General features: G+C 45.9%; 1 pseudogene across 1 annotated transcript in view; it reads right to left on the bottom strand.

Annotated features, from left to right (window-relative positions):
* LOC308160358 (adenylate cyclase type 6-like) overlaps positions 1 to 8,994 on the bottom strand; it is a 33,641-nt pseudogene that overhangs the window by 11,058 nt on the left and 13,589 nt on the right. The window contains exons 2-3 of the transcript in view: positions 489 to 639; positions 6 to 88 (exon numbers count right to left, since the gene is read on the bottom strand). The product of the transcript in view is annotated as an adenylate cyclase type 6-like (transcript). The remainder of the gene's footprint in view (positions 1 to 5; positions 89 to 488; positions 640 to 8,994) is intronic.

The raw sequence follows: 8,994 nt of genomic DNA, 5'->3' as shown, positions 1-8,994 counted from the left end.
GGAACATCATGTCTTCCTTCTTAGCATTGATGTCAGCCTTCATCTCCATGGCAACATGCCTTGGCAACACAGACAGCAACAGGCGTTCCTGAAAAGAGAGAGAGTGAGAGAGTTGTGTGTGCGCGTGTGTGTGTGTTTGTGTGTGTGCTTGTGTGTGTGCATGCATGCATACGGTTGTGTATGTGTGTGCGTGCGTGCATGTGTGTGCGTGCATGCGTGTGTGTGTGCGCGCGTGTGTGTGAAGGTGTGTGTATGTGTGTATGACGGTGTGTGTGTGTGTGTGTGTGTGTGAAGGTGTGTGTGTGTATGTGTGTATGACGGTGTGTGTGTGTGTGTATGTGTGTGTGTGTGTGTGTGTGAAGGTGTGTATGACGGTGTGTGTGTGTGTGTGTGTGTGTGTGTGTGTGTGTGTGTGTGTGTGTGTGTGTGTGTGTGTGTGTGAAGGTGTGTGTGTGTGTGTGTGCGTGTGTGTGTGTGTGTGTGTGTACCTGCTGCTGGTTCTCCCTCTGCAGGTGCAGCCTGGCCTGGGATGTAGCCCCGGGTCTCCTGGAAGGCCTGTCTCTGGGACACCTCGGCCGGGTAGTGGGTACAGATGCCGATGATGTTGGTGCACAGGAAGATCAGAACGTTGGCACTCACCTGGAGGACAGAGAGAGAGGAAGAGAGAGAGAGAGAGAGAGAGAGAGAGAGAGAGAGGAAGAGAGAGAGCGAGAGAGGAAGAGCGAGAGAGAGAGAGAGAGGGAGAGAGAGAGTAAGCGAGAGAGAGGAAGAGAGAGGAAGAGAGAGAGAGAGAGAGAGAGAGAGAGAGAGAGAAAGAGAGAGAGAGAGAGAGAGAGGAAGGGAGGACATAAAAGAAGAGAAGGAGACTTTAGAGGGATAGACCAGTGGCCTGCGGTGGTCCAGTGGTCTAGCGGTCTAGCACCGGGGTCTACAATGCACACATTATGCCCATGCCGGCATGGGTTCGAATCCGGCCCGTTCCCTGCTGACGTGCCCTCTCTCTCCTTACTTTCCTGTCTGTCTTCACTGTATCTGTTCAATAAAATAAAAAATATGAGTGGGTTACTTTAGAATGGACAGACCAAAAGGCACTGCCATGTTGACTATTTCTTAACACTTGACATTTTAAAACGACGTCATCCGTCGTGTTTTCTCGTCTGTGAACTCGAACGCCGTCGCGTATGCTAGCCAGGGGGCAGAGTGGAGTCATGTTGCTTATGACTTAATCTGTCTGGGCCGGGGACACACAGCACCTCATAAATACACCATGAACCTGATTTCAGACAGAAATAGGGTCGATAAATTAGGTCTTCATCGCCCTCCTCGCATGGTACAGTATGAGTGGCACAGCACAGCAGTGACCTGCTGACATAATTATGTCATAATATATATATCTGGGGGGTGGACAACGTTCCCAGGACATTCCCAGGCCAGCACCCAACTGTAACTGCAACCCTCTAACTCTCTATCGAGTGACTGAAAGAAGTGCATGGATACCTCCCGGTGGCCAAAGATATATTGCAATGCATATGTACCGATGGCATAACTATCTATTTCTTTCATCCCCCCTTTCTTTCCCTCCCCGCACATCCCTCCTTCACCTTCTCTCTCTCTCTCCCCCTCTCTCTCGTTCTCTCTCAGGCACACTATAGTTTCATAAATACAGTACTCAGTAGAGGTAGAAATTGGAGGACGGGTTCAATGTAATGCATGGAATGGAATGATTGATACCATTCTTCATACATTCCACACGCATTACAATGAGTCTGTCCTCCACCGGCCTCCCCTGACACAGTGTTTCCTTTCAGTCACTGTGTTTCCTTTAAGGACTGAGATTATGATGTATTGTATGTATGGAAAAACATGCACATTGCACAAACATGCTGAATATAAGCATGAATGCATGTACACAAATGCATGCAGACACACACACACACGTACACAGACGCACGTACTCTATGCGTCCAAGTGTGCAAGCACACACACAGACACACACACACATCTGACACACATCTGATACACATCTGACACACATCTGACAAATATTAAATCAAAATATGATAAATATTCCCATCGGAAGGACCGTTTCGTGGGAGCTGTCCTCTGCTCTTTTCCTCAACTCATCAAAGTCCGTTGACCACCTAATGTGTTTTACAGCCTGCTTTTAAACTCATTTAAACTTGAAAGTGAACAGTCCCTTCTTTTCTTTTTTTTTATGTGTCCTGCTCTGGGACATCCAGCGCAGTGTCCCCCAGCTGCATCGTGGGAAACGCTCTTGGCCTTTGGCGGTGCCACAGAGGCCGTTTCCTTTAAAGACGTACTCTTGTTGTGTACCGCTCGAGATGAGAACACTTCACTCCAGAGGCTGCTTTTGGACACAAACACAGGCTGGCCACATGTCAAGAGGAAGCACAGTGATCACATCCTCTACCAGGAGCCTAAATTAGCCCCGAGAAAAAGGGGGTTATGGGGCTAATGTGCCAGTGAGGGTTAACCAGGTTAACGCTACATTGTCCAAATCTTTCTCCGGAGGTAGAAGATAAGATTAGCGTTGTTGTTTGGTGTGTTTTTTTTGTGTGTGTCACTTGTGTCTTTGAATGACCGGAGTGGCAGAAACACTTTTCTTTTATGTTGTCTGTTTTTAGTCCTGCTCCTGTGACTCTTTTGGTTGTGTGTGAAAGCTCTCTTTCGATAAGATAACATATTTTTCTGAACACACTTTCTCTGTAACCAGCCTCCCTCTCTCTCTCTCTCTCTCTCTCTCTCTCTGGTATACTCTATGTTACTATGAATCTTTTAGAAGTCTTGAATGAGAGAGGTGCTTGTGAAATCATTGTACAGGTGAAGCCTGCCTTCTGCTGGACAGAAACATTAACACAGGTCGGCTATAGATTCCCTCCGAACGCTATGACTTCATTACACTTTCACATTCAATATCACTCCTCCAAATAAACAGAGCACCAAAGAGCCACAAAAAATAAACTTTCCCTGAGATGACAGGTGCAGAGGAGTATACTGTATCTTCAATTAGGATGAACTGACGTGAAGACACATAGCCCATGATAAGACTCTTCACCTACACACACACACACACACACACATACACACACACACACACACACACACACACACATACAGCCCGTGATCCCTAAATCCACAGGTGACCGATACGCGACCTTTGAACTCTCCCTGACGGGGGGACGGGGACAGGTGAACAGGTGGATCTGCAGAGCAGCTTCACCGGGCATGAATAAAAACAGGAAGAAGAGAGGAGAAGAGAGAGAGAGAGAAAAGAGAAGTGTGTGCGTGCTAATCTAGATTGAGACTATAGACGGGTTAGGTGAGAGAGAGATAGCAGACAATCTGAAAGTGTGACAGAGAAAGACAGATAAGAGAAATGTCAGCTAATGAAAGAAGAAAAGACACAGAGGGTGGTGGGGTCGAGGGTCAGGGGGTCGGGGGTCGGGGGGGTTAATATAGCTCATATAATGGACAACAACGACAAAATGGAAGAGGGATGTTGAGGACAGGAAGGAAGTGGTGATGGTGGTGAGAAGGAGAGGGAGAGTGAGACAGAGCAAGAGCAACAGAGAGAACGAAGGAGGGAGTGTGGGAGGAAGGGAGGGAGAGAGATGGGGGGAGAGAGGGAGGGAGGGAGGGCGGGAGGGAGTGAAAGCAGGAGAGGACAGATATGGGCCACAGTGACATTAGGCAGATGGCTCCGAGCGTTCAGCTCTGTTTACATTACTCTCACTGTTCAAGCAAAAACAGCCCAGAGTCAAGCATGAAACCTGCTGTATGTGTGTGTGTGTGTGTGTGTGTGTGTGTGTGTGTGTGTGTGTGTGTGTGTGTGTGTGTGTGTGTGTGTGTGTGTGTGTGTGTTAGAGGCCTTCATATGGCTGGTCTTCCTAAGAGAAGGGCCAAACAGTTAGCAAAATACTGCTCAATATCCGCTATTATTGGTAGCCGCTCAATATGGAGAAGGCGGTGCTTCCTGTACCCATGAGCGGGATACTGTCTGTCTTATTGTATTGATACTGTATCTGTCAACCCACTGGTATCACCTGGTACGAATAACATCCTGTGTGTGGCAGAACTGGTTGTTGGCTCAGCATTACTGTAACAGATTGTTTCTATGATATCAAAATGCACTGTTAGTATTTATGTCCTTTAGAATTGTTCTTTGTATGTGGACATAAATAAAGCATCTAAAATGTGTGTGTGTGTGTGTGTGTGTGTGTGTGTGTGTGTGTGTGTGTGTGTGTGTGTGTGTGTGTGTGTGTGTGTGTGTGTGTGTGTGTGTGTGTGTGTGTGTACAACTGTGAGTTTCCATGTTTAAACTGCCTGTGTGAGTTGTAAGGTAGTGCCTGAGTCTGGGAGTGTGTATGTTGTACTGTATGTATGCAGGATCATAGGCCAAACCTAATGGACCTATCGCTAAGCCACGCCCCAAAATAGAAATTGTCCAATCACATCACAGCAAAAGTCACGACAGGCAGAAAACTCAGACAAACAACTCGCTAATATCTGATGGTGAAAAGCTTCTAGACAAAATATTCTTGTCATCTTTAAAAAAAACATGTCTATTACTTGCTGCGGTAAATCAGAAATGAGAAATTTGCCAACTCCCGCCATTGTAAGTCATTGAATGTCATTCAGTCACGGTCGGTCAGTCAGTCACTGTCAGTGAAGCGTTGTTTGTTTGTCCGAGTTTTCAAAGGGGGCGTGGCTTAGCGATCGGTCCATTGCTTGCTTTTCTTAAGAGGGTGAGCGCTTGCACGTTTACATAGTACACATCCAGGTCTTTTGTTTAAGCAACAGCACTCCTCCCCTTCAGGAGCTCTGCCCAACACCAACTACCTGTACCTATTTCTGTACATGTACATGTATTTGTATATCCTGTATCTGTACCTATTACCTTTTCCGATATCTGTACCTGTACATGTACATGAATCTGTATCTGTATCTGTGTCTGTATCTGTGTCTGTATCTGTATCTGTATCTGTATCTGTATCTGTCCAGTATATCTACCATCTGTCCATCCTCTTTCAATGTTTCCACCATTCTTGTTTCCCTGTCCTCATATCCATAACCGTTCCTGCACCATACCGTATTTCATTCTTGAAGAATACCGACATCAAATTCGACAGTATGTGTACCCCAAAAGGTAGACTGTTTATTGGTTAGGCAACGTGTACTCAATTGAATGTCAGCTGTCAGGGAACAGATAGCTTAGTCGCGGGGTAGTTTGGGTCCTTATATTGCACTCTACTATACCCTACTACTTCACACTACTGGGCTGAACCGAGCTGACCAGAGCTGAACTGTACCGGGCTGGCCTGGTTACACACTTGGAAAGGAACTTGAAAGGAAAACATCTGAGCCAGCACAGTACCGTTCGGATCGACTTGGTAGTGTGTAAAGCCCCTATTATCTAGTTGCAGTCGGGTCATATTGATTATAAACTGTACAGGCCCCACGATAACAAAGTGATCATGGCAGTTTTTTTTCTTAGTTTTTTTGTTTTGTTATTGTTATAAAAGCAGTCCATCTTTCCCGCAGAGTGGCGTCAGAGAGGCAGGCCAGGCGCTCCTAAGGCCAGGCCAGGCTAACCTAATCCCTGGTTATCAAAATGGCCTTACGTAAGGCCTCTCCCCTGATCTAGAAAGACAAAATAACAACAGCAGCACAGCGTAGATTAAAAATGCATTTATTACAAAATAAACCCCTGTGTAAGGCTTAGAGAAGACCGACAGGCTCAATCAATACAATAACAAATTGACTGGATGAACACCAACTGATTAAATGACTGGCAGACTTACTGACTGGTTACCCTGAGATTACCTTACCGAGGGTCTATCTGTGATCTGAGGGTACATTTCAAACAGGTTTCTAGGATGACGGTCGTCCAAATCAGGGAAAGCGGGTAGAGGTGGATATCGAAGGACGGGCTCATTGTAATGCATGAGGAATGGAATAAGGAATGGTACCAAAACACGAGTGAGGCTGTTACAATGAGCCCATCCTACTTCCCACCCATCTACTTCCACCAGCCTCCCTCGGTTCAGATAGCTCCTGCAGTGAATGTGCAGTCGAGTTTATTTTGGGCTGTGGCTTTTTTTTGGTCTACTACAGACCGTTCCAAATGTGCATTTTTTACAGCTCATTATTAATGATGTTTTTAACTTATCTCGGCTATCTGGTATAAGTGTATTAGACTGAATAGGGTAAATATTTAGCTCAAGCAGAGAACCATTGATCCACCACCACCACCACGACCCCAAGCTCCTTAGGAGGGGGGTAAGTCCCCCCCGCCCCACCTCAATCCCCCATGCAGCATTTTTAGCATTTAGGCTCCAGGGGGAAGAATCCCTTTCAACCGCCCCCCCACCCCCACCCCCCACCCCCCTTCCTCTTCCTCCACCTCCTCTTCCTCCCTGTTCCACACCTCATGACAGCTCTCCAAAGCTATCATCATCAAGCTGGAGGGCCAGAGAGAGAGAGAGAGAGAGAGAGAAATGGAATATTCAGGGAAGTTTATTTATAATTTCTGCTACGTTATGATGGATATAGCTCCAGCTTGCCATTTACTTTAGCAGGAAGTCGGTGGTTTGGACTGGGGGAGTCTATAAACATTGTCTTTTAAGGCCATGCAGGACAGGACCTCCGTCTCGATGTGTCAGATTCTACTGACAGTGAAATGAGCTTAGAAGGAGAGGTACGGCAAAGTGAGAAAGTACGAGGACAATAGAAAGAGGAAAGCCCCCCAGGGTCTAATCACCTAATGCGACAGCACCACTATAGCATGTGCATTGAATTACATAATAGAGTATTTAGAGAGCATTACATTAGAGCATGGATTAATACATTAAGAGCCTTTTTTTTTTTTTTTTAAGAAATATGTCTTTAGGGCATTTCTGCTTTATTGGGATAGAGACAGCAGAGATTGACAGGAAGGATGGATGAGAGAGAGAGAGAGAGAGAGAGAGAGAGAGAGAGAGAGAGAGAGAGAGAGAGAGAGAGAGAGAGAGAGAGGAGGGATGGCATGCGGTGTAGGTCGATGGCTGGGACTGAAACAGGGACCCTGCGATTACGTGGCGTGCCCCTTAGTGAGCTATGCCTCCCAGACGGCTCAGAGCTTTTATTAATACATTCAGAGCATGTATTAATACATTTACTGTCATGCTGTGTTTAGTCAACATGATGTCATAAACATACTGTGTGAGAGAGACATGAACTCGTTTTTACTGTGGTGAACAACCTCCAGGAGGAAAGCCATCTTCCCAACTCCCATTCTTTCTTTCTTTCTTTCTTTCTTTCTTTCTTTCTTTCTTTCTTTCTTTCTTTCTTTCTTTCTTTCTTTCCTTCTTTCTTTCTTTCTTTTGTTCTTTCTTTCTTTCTTTCTCATTATGGGACAGCGCAGATGAAAACAGCAGATGACAACTAGCCTGCTAGCCCGGCTAATTCTGGCTCATTTACATGCATGTCTGTTAATCAATGTGCATTGTCCCTATTTGAAATAAATCATAAATCATACAGGAAAAAGATTAACATCATTAACATCAAGTAACATCACAGAAAATGTGTCACACATTTAGACTGGCCTGTCTCAGTCACAAAGCTGGTTTTACAGCAGATGTCGTTCCGACAAGGCCTCCGGGCCCTGCTGCCCACGTCCGTCCAGGCCCGCGGCCCGGGGGTTCTGTGTCCTGAGTGTAATCTATAGGTGCCGTACAGCTGCACACGCTGTAATCACATTCCTTTTCTCCCTTTTTCTTTTCCCGGCCACAAGGACACATAGCACTGCAGCAGGCAATCTCACCCCCTCCCCTCTCCCCACCCCCCGCCTCCCCCCCCCCCCCCCTCCATCCGCTCTCTCCTTCCCCCTTCACAATGCTCAGCCAACACCCAACACTGTGGAGGCGATCACAGCAGGGTGCGAAGAGTGTGTGTGTACGTGTGTGTGTGTGTGTGTGTGTGTGTGTGTGTGTGCACGTGTGTGTTTGTGTGTACAGGTAGGTTTTACATGATATGTACACCAGGCTCATTTCCCTTACCTTGTTTTGTATTCGGTGTGTGTGTGTGTGTGTGTGTGTGTGTGTGTGTGTGTGAGTGTGTGTGTCTGTGTGTGTGTGTGCATGCGTGTGTGCGCGAGTGTAAATCCAGCAGCCAGTGGAATCATTTGACACTCAGAACACCTTAGAACATTCCCCCTCACAACCACTTCCCTTGTGCTGCTATCTGCAGGTAGAGGATGCAATCGCTTTCTTTGTTTGATGTGGCTGTTTGGCCAGGGTTCAGTTCTCCCTCGCTAGGCGCCGAAACACGGTCACAGCAAAGTGAACAACCATGACGACAAACCCATTCACACAGTAGCTGCGTTCGTCCCTTTAACTGTGTTTCGTTCCTTTGTGACGTTGAACCCAGTGTGCACTCCGGCACTCTCAGAGCGAATTTACGAACACAGCCAGTGTAACAAAAGCCATGGTAACAGACAAATACAGTGGCCACAATAATTCATTTACGAACGCAGCCAGTACTGATATGGGAAAGCAAATCAAGGAATACTTTGATTAGTGATAACATTTGTAAACAATATATAATAATAATAATAATAATAATAATAATAAACTGCAAGTGGCAATGGGGCGTGTTCCTACAGATATGCCCCCCATAACCAACGGGGTGGAAATGCCAGCATTCTGAGGTTAATTATTTACTTTTGGTTATTATAGCGCCACCTATGGTCTAATCATGGTCATTCTTTCTGCCATAGTTACTGATGCTCTCTAGTTGTGGCATGCACATTTATAGCATTTTTGGTCAGGCACTTTTTGAGCTATTTAACCAAAGCCAGGAAAAGAATAAGAAGTAAACCACCAATAACAATACTATTCCTACTACTACGTAGTAGTAGGAATACTACTACTACTACTACTACTACTAATAATAATAATAATAATATAGGCCATTTAGCTGACGCTTTTATCCAAA

This window comes from Nansenia antarctica (genome assembly GCF_963989245.1).
Source record: "Nansenia antarctica genome assembly, chromosome: 6".
Taxonomy (NCBI): domain Eukaryota; kingdom Metazoa; phylum Chordata; class Actinopteri; order Argentiniformes; family Microstomatidae; genus Nansenia; species Nansenia antarctica.
Note: the sequence above shows the minus strand (reverse complement) of the source record. Positions and strands in the feature narration are given on the sequence as shown.